A 13,765-nucleotide genomic window follows, 5' to 3' on the forward strand; every position below is an offset into this window, starting at 1 on the left:
GAAAAGGCGGGAGGACAATCATAAAATCATAGAATGCTAGGACTGGAAGGGACCTTGAAAGGTCATCAAGTCCAGCCCCCTGCCCTCATGGCAGGACCAAAGTACTGTCTAGACCATCCCTGATAGACATTTATCTAACCTGTTCTTAAACATCTCCAAAGCTAGAGATTCCACAACCTCCCTAGACAATTTATTCCAGTGTTTGACCACCCTGACAGTTAGGAGCTTTTTCCTAATGTCCAACCTAAACCTCCCTTGCTGCAGTTGAAGCCCATTGCTTCTGGGTCTATTCTCAGAGGCCAAGAAGAACAAGTTTTCTCCCTCCTCCTTATGACACCCTTTTATATACTTGCAAACCACTATCATGTCCCCCCTTAATCTTCTGTTTTCCAAACTAAACAAACCCAAGTTATCAAAATATCATAGAAGGAAAAACTGATTCACATGAATTGGGTGACTTGTCTCTCAGAGCTGATATTCAGAACCTGGGTCTCACTCATTCCCATGTCTGCTCAATAACCATTACACAATGACACCCTAGACCCAACTCCTGCTGCTTGCTAACACTAATGCACACGCTTAACTTTAAGCGGATGGATAATTCTCTTGAGTTCAGTGGAAGTTGAGTAAAAGTGGAAGCGTTAGCAGGATCAGGGTCTCACTTTGTAACTGATTTTCTCAGGGGAAAAGCAATATTTCATGGCTCAGAGTTAAGCAGATTAACAGAAAAGAAGAAATGTTATCATCAAACCTAACCTCATCAGAAGCTCTGAGCATGTAAGTCTCGGGACCAGTGAATCACAGGCAGCAGTGGGAAAACTCCACACTATCCACCATAACCTCTGGTCAACCTATCTTTTGACATTTAAATCATAGATTATGGATAGAAAATACAACTAGTAAATAGAAATACTTATAATGAGTCCCCTTCCCCACCAAAACTGACAGAACCCAAATTATCAAGTCAGAAATCAAAACCTAGTTCAGTGAGAATGATCAGACAAATGATGGTACACATGCGACTCTTCAACTCACATAGTGCTTAGGCCAGAAATGAAATTACATTCTCTTTATCTATGATGTCAATTACAACGATGCTTCCTTTAAGAAACAGAAAACAATAAAAGCATCACTAATGACCAACACCTTATAAAGCTGTAGTGCCTCTACAGGGAGAGCTGAAATTTATTGCTGAATGCTGAAAGCTAAATTTGTAAGTACAGTTAAGACGGCAAATCCACTTATCTCTCTCGGAAACCAGTTGCATTTTCACTGAATGATATCATTGTTGAAAGAAAAGCCTTATTCTAATCTCTCCCACCTCCCAGGAACATGGGATCTAAACTAAATCAAAACAATCTCCTCTGGCCTCAATTTCATGGTAACTAGAAGGTTAATCCAGTGTTGCTCAGGTCCTTAACTCAAGTAATTTTTGTTTTCCTTCATTTGAATCATTGCTCTGGGGCAGGGCTGGGGATTCAGTGTGCAGGCTACTCCAGGGACAGAGGACTACCCCATCCCTGTTTCATTGCAACAGCTTATGGCCAAGTGAGAAGCACCTCTTTAAGGCTACTGCAGCCCCAGTGAGCACAGCTGGAGGAGGGGTACACATCCCCCGGCTGGGCAGGGCCAGGATCATCTGCCCCCTACACTCCCAGTCAGATACGGAATGCAGCAAACTGTGCACATTCCCCTCGTTCCCTGACAAAGGGGAACAGCCTGCAATATTCTTGTATGAATGGGAGCGGGGGATATAGACCCCCTTGTTCTTCCTAAGAACACCTGGGTGGTGGCATATTATGCAGGGGGAGTCTCAGAGAGGTGATGGGGGCATGCCCCCTGCCAGCCCCTTTCACCTGCCTGGTGAGTCCCTCTCTTTTCTGTAAACGTGGAAGTGTTAGCAGGATCAGGGTCTTACTTTGTAACTGATTTTCTCAGATGAAAAGCAATGCAATATCAGAGTTAAGCAGGTTGAGAGGAAAGAAGAAATTTTACCATCAAACGTACCCTCATTAGAAGCTCTGAGTACGTAAGTCTCAGGATCAGCGAATCACTGGCAGCAGTGGGAAAATTCCACCCTACCCACCGTAACCTCTGGCCAACCTATCGTTTGACATTTAAATCATAGATTATAGATCGAAAATAGAAATAGCTAATAGAAATACTTACCATGAGACCCCACCCCCACCAAAACTGATAGAACACATTTTATGAGAAGCAATCCCGTTCCAGGCGCATCCTCTTTTCCTGACACAACCAAACCTTTGCCTTGGCTTAAGTTATGATAAGAGGAAGCTGCCTACCAGATTTGGTGGTCCTAGCTCCTACGGATTAGGATGAGATCTTGAACAAACAGACTGACGCACAGATAAACTCTCTCAAACGTAGTAGCTAAACTGAACCCCCAGAGTCATGCATTGGTTACAGAATATCATGGGACTGATTTAAATCAGCAAAGTGGTTAAACAATGTCCTTCCAGGGGAAGCAAATTAAGTCTACTGATAATTTAAGGCAAAGGAATACCTCTGTACAGGGATAATAATTCTGCTTATTTGGGCCTCCTGCCATTCTTAAACTAAGACTCCAACCTTTGTAATGCTTAGAGGCTTACTGGGTCTCTACCCAAAAAACCCTGCACACTTCTGTCCCTTTTCCACATCAGATGTGAATCTAGAATTTTCAAGGAAGACCCTGTGGAACAGTGTAATGGGGCTCAACCATTGGTGTTATATGAGCAATGGATACATCTAGAAAGCATAAAAGTGTTCCTAAAGGTGAGAATTGGATTCTAAAGCACCACTTTTGAGCTTCAGCATGGAAGATCAGCTCACACTGCATACTGTTCTTTTTCAAATAGTTTTGAGTGTTGCGAATGCTTGCGAATGGTCATACTCTTCCCAGCATACCAAGATCCAGGACACTATCCTCAATCAACATCCCAAATCTGTCAGGCTGCTTCGATAGCTGCAATATGGACTAGAGATGGTTTCACTAACCAAATCCCAAGCATCTCCATGTGGCGCACAGAGAGAAATAGCCTCTCAAGTAGGAAGGTCCCAAGCTATTTAAGGCTTTATATAGGTTGAAACTAACACTTTAAATTCAATCTGGAAACTAGTAGGCACAACCATTGTGCGTTAGGACACTTTGATGATGTTTCCCCAAGAAAAGCACTGTTTTAACAGGCAGGACACTACCTTTTGCACCTAATTAAGTTTCCAAATTGATTTAAGGCATAAAACCCAGCACTGACTGACAACAAAGGCCTGGACCAGGACAGCAAGTTCTGCATCTGAATGAGTTCGTCAGAATGTGCTAATCAATCCTGTCACTGAAGAGGCTGCCCTGTGAGCGAACCAGCATTTGGTGAGAGTGAGGTTGCTTGACTGTTTAAATTTTGAATTCTGAGTGCAGGTGATTTCAGTTTCAGTTACCAGGGCAGTTGGGATTGTGTGCCTGGGATGGTTGGAATCTCTTTTGATCCCTTGTTCCCTTGATTGCCTTTGATCAGCTTCAGGACCAGCCTTCCCCAGTGTGACTAACAAGGGGGCAGGCCTGACTAAGGGTTGCAGGCTTTATAAAGCCAGAGTCAGAGTGATCAGGGGAGACAAGCAGACAGGGGGCTGTGAACAGGGGAGTTTGAAGAGAGAGTGTGACAGAGAGGTTCCACCATGGCTAGGAAGACCTGCAACACCTGTGCCAGCACTGCTCCTGTCTCCTCCACCTGTGCCTGTAGTCAGACAGACCTCCTGACCAGGGATGCCCCTACCCTGACCCTGGTGTGGTTTTGCAGGGAGTGTGACTTGCAATTCCACCTACTGAAGTCCAGGCTGGGGAGACCATCCAATGTGGAAGGTGTCTTCCAGTAGAAGCTCTCAGGAAGCAGGTGGTGGAGCTACAGGATGAGGTAGCTGGGCTTAGGAGTATTCGACTCCATGAGCAATTCCTGGACACTATTCATGTGGAGACAGCTGAGGTTAGCATGGCTGTCTCACTACAAAAGAGTGCTGCTGACTCACTATTGGTGGAGGTGTAGATGAAGATGGCTCTGGGGGGACACTGGCAGCTGGTCACTCCTGGCAGCAGGCAGTGCTCCACTCCTGCTCCCAATCCTCCCACTGTGATACTGGGAAATTGTTATGCTGTTCTGGATACGGGAGATAAGGAATCATCCCCTATAGCAGAAGCCCACTACTCAGTCAGGAGGGAGAAACAAAATCAGGAAATTTGGAAATGACAGAGGTGCTTAATGACTTCTTTGTTTTGGTCTTCACCAAGAAGGCTGATGCAGAAATGCTTAATATAATGCATGCTAGTGGGAAGGGGGTAGGTTTAGAGGATAAAATAAAAAAAGAACAAGTTAAAAATCACTTAGAAAAATTAGATGTCTGCAAGTGACCAAGGTCTCATGAAATGCATCCTAGAATACTTAAGGTGCTAATAGAGGAGGTTTCTGAAACTTTAGCTATCACCTTTCAAAAGTCCTGGAAGTTGGGACAGATTCCAGAAGACTGGAAAAGGACAAACAGACTGCCCAGACATAAAAAGGGAAAAAATAACAACCCAGGAAACTACAGGCCATTCAGTTTAACTTCTGTGCTGGGAACGATAATGGAGCAAATAATTAAGGAATCCATCTGCAAACATCCGGAAGAAAATGAGGTGATAGGTAGCAGCCAGCATGGATTTGTAAAGAACAATCATGCCAGACCAATCTGATAGGTTTTTTTGACAGGATAACAAGTCTTGTGGATAAGGGAGAAGCAGTGAAATCTAGAAGCTAGATTTTAGCAAGGCATTTGACACAGTCTTGCATGATCTTCTTATCAATAAACTAAGCAAATACAACTCAGATGGGGCCACTATAAGGTGGGTGTATAACTGGCTGGACAACCATTCTCAGAGAGTAGTTATTAATGGTTCGTAGCCATGCTCAAAGGGCATAATAAGTGGGGTTCTGCAGAGATCTGTTTTGGGACTTGTTCTATTCAGTATCTTCATCAACTATTTAAATATTGGCATAGAGAGTATGCTTATTAAGTTTGCAGATGATACCAAGCTGGGAGGGGTAGCAACTGCTTTGGAGGATAGGGTCATAATTTAAAATGATCTGGACAAATTGGAGAAATGGTCTGAGGTAAACAGGATGAAGTTTAATAAGCACAAGTGCAAAGTACTCCACTTAAGAAGGAACAATCAGCTTCATACATATAGAATGGAAAGCAACTGTCTAGGAAGGAGTACTGAGGAAAGGGATTTGGGGGTCATAGTGGACCATGAGCTAAATTAGAGTTAACAGTGTGATGCTGTTGCAAAAAAAAGCAAACATGTTTCTGAGATGCATTAACAGGAGTGTTGAGAGCAAGACATGTGAAGTCATTCTTCCCCTCTACTCAGCTCTCATTAGGCCTCATTTGGAGTACTGTGTCCACTTCTGGGCACCACATTTCAAGAAAGATGTGGAGAAATTGGAGCAGGTCCAGAGAAGAGCAACAAGAATGATCAAAGGTCTAGGGAACATGAGCTATGAGGGAAGACTGAAAGAACTGGGCTTGTTTAGTTGAGAAAAGAGATGACTTAGAGGGTAGGTACATGATAGCAGTTTTCAAAATTTTCAAGTACCTCAAAGAGCGTTACAAGGAAGAGGGAGAGAAATTGTTCTCCTTGGTCTCTGAGGATAGGACACGGAACAATGGGCTTAAACTGCAGCAAGGCAGGTTTAGATTAGACATTAGGAAAAACTTGCTAACTGTCAGGAGGGTTAAACACTGGAATAAATTACCTAGGGAGGTACTGGAATCTCCATCGCTGGAGATACTTAAGAGCAGGTTAGATAGATACCTATCAGGGATGGTCTAGGTGGTGCTTGGTCCTGCTGAGAGGACAGGGAACTGGATTCAATGACCTCTTGAGGTCCCTTCCCGTTCTAGTGTTCTATGATTCTATGATCAAATACAAATTGTAAGAAGTGTTCCTGCCACCTTTTCTATAAAGTCATTTAACAACATTTATTGGAGAGAGAAATCCAAACTAAAAAGTTTGTTTATTAAACTGTAAAAGAGAATGTTCCCTACAGCTGGGTGACCTTATTTCTGGTGCTAGGTTTGCAAACCTGCATTGCTAGAAACATAAATTTCTTTTATTAAATGTACTAAATTCACAAATCTAATCTAAATGAACAGCTGGATTATTCTTCCTCTAGGCATAATAAACCCTGCACGTGTTGTAATGTGTATAGCTGTTTGATTTCACAAATATCTGCTTTCAGTACAAGGATATAGCAGAAGTGTTTTGAACATTTAAACCTCAACAAGTATTCTCAATTCTCAGACTTCTCAATAGTCTGCAGATAAAATAAAGAAGATCAAAGATCATTAACTGAAAAAAAAATAGACAAATCAAAGTTTTCGAGCTACTCTGATGGTGCAGTACAACTCTGTTCAAGCTCTAGAGGGAACATAGCCTGGCTACATATGTAGATAATTGCCAGAAAACTGTGCTTACTCACTTGGGTGCGTCTACTCTTTCAGCTGGGGGAGTGATTCCTAGCTTGATGAGACATACCCAGACTAGCTTGTGGGATAAATATAGAGTAGAGAAACAAACACATTGTTTGTCCACAAAAACAATGGTCGGAGCTAGCAGATTCAGACAGGTACCTGTCTGAAATCTTAGGCTTGTACCTAGGACAGATAGCTCTGGTTATGTCTCTTCAAGCTGGAAATCACACTGTGGACATACCTTTAGAAGCTTTCAGTTACGATGTTACCCTTGACGTATAAGCTATTGAGTTTCTGGGGAATGGAAAAAATGAGCACTATGATAACTGCACATTTCAGCATAGCTTTATTGCTCTATTCCCCTGCTAATCAGAGATCCAAAAATATGCACAGAGAACACAAAAGAACATCTCTTGTGATGTGCTGAAGAGAGAGAGACTTGGCAGTTTCCCACCGTCACTATTTGTAATAAGATTTGGGAGCAATAGCTCGGTGAGGTTGGGGAGGAACAGCTCAGTGGTTTGAGCATTAGCCCGCTAAACCCATGGTTGTGAGCTCAATCACAGAAGGGGCCATTTAGGGATCTGGGGCAAATAAATTAAAAAAAGTATGTCAGGGATGGGGGCAGGCAACTGGACTCTATGGCCTCTCAAGATCCCTTCCAGTTCTATGAAAGGTATATCAGTACTTGATCTGTCATAGAAATATTCCTAGCTACTTGCATGAGGTGAAACATAGTAGTGGAAAAAACATTCCTTGTCCCCTGCAGGACTGAAGCTGTGGGTACTCTAGAGAGGTGGCCGTCTTTTTTTAAATTCTATCTATGTATTGAATGCACAATTTTGTGTCACATCCAGTCTCACACAGACACCAAATACAAATGGACTAGATTAAGTCCACATCTTTCTTTGCAGATTTTACCCATAATCACTTTGTTCTTGGAAGCAGGACAGAAGCTTTCTTAGCTCTCTCTGTACATTCCTTAGAAAATGGTACATACTCTCAAGCAATCATTCATTCAGATATGAGGCGCCACTCAGATTAAACCCTTTCTAAGGGCCTGATCCTGCATTCCTTGATCAGGCATAACTGCCATTAATACCAAAGGGAGTTCTGCCTAGGTCATATTTGTGGGCATCTGATGCCATGGTATGGAGGGGGGGGGTGTTCTTTTTCTGATGAGGCCTTCATCAGTATTAAACTATAACTCTTAAAAAAATTGAGATGAGCAAGGGAGTTTTGCTTAACAATGTCTGGCACAAGAGGGTATAAAGGAGGTAGGCAACCAGTGTTCCCTGTAAGCTGAGCTCTTGTACAGCTGCCCGGGGGAATTCAGGTGATGCCCAGATGATTAGCAGCACACCCACAGCAGGCAGCATGTGTTTCTCTTGGTGGTACACATGCCTCGGTATACGTAACAAAATGTATTTTGCCCATGGAGGGAAAAAATAGAGGGAACATTATAGGCGAACAAGAATTCCTTTATTTCTAACCTGCAAACCATTCATGTATGGCAAGAGTCTCTCAGCTGAAAGATGATTCAGGGTGCTACATAGACAGAATTCTCCTCCTCCTCAACAAAGAGAATTGTAAAGAAGACTACTATGTTTAAAAAATAAAACATGGCTTACTAGGAAAGCAAAAGCACCTCTAAAAATATAACTAATGGAATGGGTAAGTTTATAAGAAATAACACAAATTAGAAGCTAGGAATTGTAAAAAAAAAATGATAAGAGAAGTAAAAAGAAAAGAAACCAACCAATGGCTAGCAAAGTTAATGATAACAAGGAGGTTTTTAAGTAGATTAAGAGCAAAAGGAATTCTAATAATGATATTGATCCATTAGTAGATAGAAATGATAGGACTATCAAAAATAATGCAGAAAAGGCAGAACTATTCATTAAATATTTCTGTTCCATATCTGCAAGAAAAAAAAACAAATGATGTATTCCTATCATGTCATGGTGACATACATTCCATTCCAACAGCAACACAGGGAGACATTAAACACCACCTACTAATGCAAAACATTTTTAAATCAGACGACCCAGATAGGATGCCTCCAAGAGTTTTCGAAGAGCTGGCTAAGAGGCTATATGGCCTATTAATGTAGATTTCAAAAACTCTTAGAATACTGAGGAAGTGCCAGGGAACTGGACTAAAGATAGCATGCCAATATTTAAAAGGGTAAGTTGGATGACTCATAAATCTGTCACCAACCCTAGGTAAAATAATGGAGCAGCTGATACCTGACTCAATTAATACAAAAGTAAATGAAAGTAATATAATGAATGCTAATCAACCAGGGTTAATGGACAACAGAGCTTGTCAAACTAACTTCATATCTTTTCTGATGAGATTACAATTTGGTTGACAAAGTCAATAGTGGTGACAAAATACACATCTGTAAGGCCTGGGGAACAAATTCAGGGCTCTTCAGTCTAATAGACAAATCTGCAACATGATTCAATGACTGGATGTTGAAACTAAGTAAATTCAGACTGGAAATAAGGCATAATTTTAAATAGTTAAATACAAACTAGAAATATTTACCAATTGCCAATTTATACTGGTCAGACTAGAAGATCACAAAGGCTCTTTCTGGTCTATAATCTAACAAACTATTACGTAACTCTGTTCTATACTTTTCAGATGAAACTGTTATATACGATTGCGTATAGTGCTTTTCTTGTCATGATACTGTTCGTTATTATTAAGTTGGGGATGAAACAGGATGGCCTGTTTACTTCACTTGGATTCTTACAGCACACCCCCATGAGTGAAGTGTGTAATCCAATAAAGCACTCAATCTCCTCAGCATATTATTTTAAGCCCTTTTTAATCAATTTAGCATAAAATTACTAAGGAATAAATAAGCTGTGTCAGGTCCTCCCCAGCCCTGAAGTTTATCCAAGATTCACCAAAATCAAGTTGAAGTCAATATAGGAGCATGAGGTAGAGGAGTTTTTATAGGTGGGTAATAAAGACCCTCTGGAGTGACACATAGCATCTCCATGGAAACCTGGGAATACAGATCCCCTGGCATCACTTACCTGAAGGATTGACTGTTTTATGTTTAGCATGAAGAAGAAAGCCATAATGAGTGGGGGTGTAGCTCTTTACATGGAGCATCTGGCAGGATAGCACCTTACAATTTTCAGGGTCCCTAAACAGTTTTCCATTTACATCATCTACCATCTCCCATGGACAAGATTCCTGACAGAAACAGGTTTACAGAAGGACTGCTCTTTTCAAATAATATGACCATATCTGAGACACTTCCACTGCCTATGATATTTTTCCTTCTGTTATGTGTTCAGTGCCTTCAACACACTCAGTTCATGTGTACTTTCTAACTCTGTGATTTTAATATACACCTAGACTGAAATGTTATGCTAAAATTACATCTGTGCTTGTGTCCACCACTTATAATCACAGTTCAGAGGGCATTCAAAGAGTCAGGGAAGTGGTTTTGCATGTCAGCCTTCGAAACGTACTGTGGTAATATGAGGGATCAGGAACTGAAACCCTGAGCCCAAAATCCAAATGGCACAGAAACGGTGTAATTCAGTTAAACTTCATCCCCTCCTGTAATACTCTGAATTCCCTTATAACAACGACCTGAGTCCTCAGGAGTCACTTGTGAGCAGTCCTCAGTAAACATAAGTGAAACACAGGCAGGCAGGCAGGCACGTACAGAGTTCTTACCAGCATGAGCTCGGTGGCAATTGTATTCATGAGGATCAGAAAACTAGGAGTGAGTTAAGCATGTTGCCCCCAATGAGTGCAAGTAACCTGTCATGATAAACCATGTCATCTATATCCTGTGTACTTAAAGGCTGCGTCTACACCACGAGATAAGTTCGGATTTAAGGAGGGTACCACATGACTATCTTCACTGTAAATGATATTAGCTCGATCTAGGGAGCACTAAAATCGATATTACAATATCATCGGTACCTGCTGGGTGTAGCATCAAGTTTGAATTCAGAAGTTTGACTAAAGGCCAGTGTGGAAGAGCCATACCTTAAAATCAAATTTATTAGTCTGCAAAGTACGTAACCCATAACGTCCCTCAGTGCTCTGCTCTGGCCCCTGCTCTCCAGGTGCACAGGAATTAGGTAACAGGAAAACCATGAATTTCAAATCAGGACCAGGAAGCCCTTGGCTGTGGACTCATGTTTGTATGAGAGCCTGAGAAATGTCTGTCTTTCTTTGCTGTTAACGCTGTAAGTGCATCTACCTATTACAAATAGCCCCAGCATGGAGTTCACGGTTCTTGTCTCTACAATCGGTATTTTTTTTTCCTGCATTGGCTGGCACCAGCTGCTGCCCCGCCACACCATGAGGCAACAAGGCTGGTGGGGGGGTTGTCCTTGCATAAGAGGTAGAGAAACTTCTCAGCAGTTTACATTTGTGCATGAACCCCCTCCCTCCTTCCCCCCCAGGGGCCGCACAATTGGAGGTCTTTCCTGTGCTCAGCCATATCAAGCGGGTAGATCCCAACCCAATAAAAGGATGCGCCTGCCATTCGGCGCTGACCATGGTGCCGGGCAGCACCATGTCCTGGCTTGCGCACGGTTAGGGCTCCAAGAGTGGGAAGGATTTTCAGGGGCTTGCTGCTGTTGGGGGGAAGTCTCCCCCGGCAGCTAAGATACTCAGGGTCCCCCACTGAAACTCCTCCATACCCCAAGCAATAGACCTGTGGGGCTGTCTGCCACCAGGGGGAAGTCTCCCCCAGTGGCTAAGATATTTGGGGGGACTACTTCAACTACTTCACCATTTCAACCAGCTCTGCAGCCACAGACCACAGCCTCCACCCCGGCCCCGATAAAATTCCAGGGCTTGCTGCCCATTGTAGACACCTGCTGCTCTGATATCTGTTATAAAATCATTTTCCTAACACATTTTATCGGTCTTCATGCTTTGACCCCAAAACACAGGGTGGAGGACCAACTGAGATCCCTGTTTCCATGATAAGTTCCATGTATGAGATTTCACTGCCCTCCCCCACGTTGGCAATGGCTGTGTCGTGAAGAGGGAAGGAAAAAAATCTTTTTACCTGGACTTTTTGATCCTCTTTCTTCAAACTTTGCACCCCTTCACGCAGGGAAGAGTGGGTGGAGGGCCAGTTGAGAATACAATCTCTTCCTGTGTTATTTTCAGGGAGTGGATGCAATCACGGGATGTGGGGGACACTCAGTGGATAGCCAGGTGAGAATTCAGTTACAGAAGAAAGAGATTTCTCTTAACTTTGCCATCTTTATTGATGCCCTGCTTTTCCTTCCATCCAACAGGAAAAATGAATGTTTGCTTAACACGGAAGGGGAACGAAAGAAATGCAATGTGGGAAGATGAGGTGAAAGACAGGCAAGCATACCCAGAATGCTACAGGGATGAGGGAACTATGGGATACGTTCCCACAATGCACTACTGCAATAGTCGATGTTTGCCAGTTGAGTGTGGCAGCAATAAGTCAACTTTGTGAAAAGTCCATGGGGAGGTGAGGATAGTCAAAATTGAACTTAGTAATTCCAGAGTTACAAAAGCAATATTAATAAATTTGATTTTATCTCATATTGTAGATGCAGCCAAAGAAACACTATTTTGCAAATGTTTTAATGAGGTGTAAACAGAAATAATGGGCAATTTATTTGTGAACATGCCCCTATAAAGCCAGGTTCCCATGGAGGCACTGTTGCTTAGCATCTAAAGCACTAGCCTATGACTCTGGAGACCCAGAGTCCATATCTGGTTCTACCCGTGTGGGGCATTGAGCAAATTACTCCTGCCCCAGTTTCCCCAGCTATAAAAACATGGATGATAACCTCGCTTTGCAAAATTCCTTGAAATCTACTGACAAAAAGCACTATATGAGTGCTGGCTAGTGCCAGCATCATGAGTTCAGCTGTGCTGGTCTCAGGGGAAGAAAAACTGGTTTCATTTTATAAAACTACAGTTACTGATCACACTATTATTAAATTCCTTTTCCGTTACATGAATTCATGGCATTATAGGTTTTAAACAAGCATAAACACTATCCACAATGCAATAACAATGTAATTAGTCAGCCTATTCTCAAATATCACCATCACATTAAAATAATAAGTTTAAAACATCACTAATAACCAAATTAAACAGATTTTGTACAAATGGAAACTCTATTACTATAACAGTCAATATCGAGAAATCCTCCTGGCCTAGAAACAAGTTCTGTGCGCTCCACTGGAAAGTCGGGAACCTCTAGCTCCCAGTTTTACCTCTGAAAGACTGCTAGAGATCAGCTCATTAAGTCAACCTTGCCTGCACTGAGCTTTCTACCACCTGATAACAATCAACGACCTTAAGCATGTCCATAAAACACAAACCTTGGTATTTATGCTCCCGAGGTTCTCACAGCCATGATCACTTTTAGCACCTTTTAGGGAGATTATCTATGAGCAACACACTCTCCCAGCTCATCCAAAAATAAATAAATAAAAAACCACCCAAACCCAAATCAGTACATGAAAAAGATCTTGCGCACAATGGAGTACTGTGATGAAATACCATTTAAATTCTGCGAGGCCATTAGCTGAGCCCCTGCAATTCAGTTGCACCCATCCATTATACTTTTGTTCACAAATTAATGCTTTGAAGCATTAGGCTAAACACAACCATCATTACAGAACTACTCCTTGCTTTTTAACATATGTAGCCAGAGTACGCAGATGTTGAACTGATTATATTAGCCAGGAAAAAAAAAAACAGTGTTATGATAGTACTTATCTTCCACCAGCAGCATATTCTTTTCTATATTTTTTGCTCTTTATCCAGAAGAAATTATCTACAGAGACTCATTTATATTCATGTATGACAACCAGGACACCGTTAAAGGACACCAACAAAGTGATTAGGACATTAGTTCTGTTGTTTTCTTTCTTCTTTTTAGATCAAAATATAACCAGTGAACGCAATCCTTCTAGCTATATCATGGGCCTCATTGGCTATATCTACACAGCAGCGTTATTTTGGAACAAGCTATTCCTGAAGAGATTCTCTGGAACAGCTTTTTTCAAAATAGCACATCTACACACAAAGTGCATATTTCAAAATAGAGCATCCAGACATAACAGAGTCTATTTCAGATTACAGCTCCTATTCCTTGTCTACACAGTCTCTATTCCAAAATATCTATGTTGGAATAGGTGCTATTCCTCACAGAATGAGGTTTACCAAATTGGAAAAAAGCCATCCGCTATTTCAAAATGATTTTGAAATAACT

At 41.9% G+C, this 13,765-nt stretch overlaps 1 protein-coding gene across 4 annotated transcripts in view; it reads right to left on the reverse strand.

Annotated features, from left to right (window-relative positions):
• The window catches only part of PLCL1 (phospholipase C like 1 (inactive)), a 359,855-nt gene that overhangs the window by 98,098 nt on the left and 247,992 nt on the right, over window positions 1-13,765 (reverse strand). The window lies entirely within an intron of this gene.

This window comes from Carettochelys insculpta, chromosome 8, assembly GCF_033958435.1.
Source record: "Carettochelys insculpta isolate YL-2023 chromosome 8, ASM3395843v1, whole genome shotgun sequence".
NCBI lineage: Eukaryota > Metazoa > Chordata > Testudines > Carettochelyidae > Carettochelys > Carettochelys insculpta.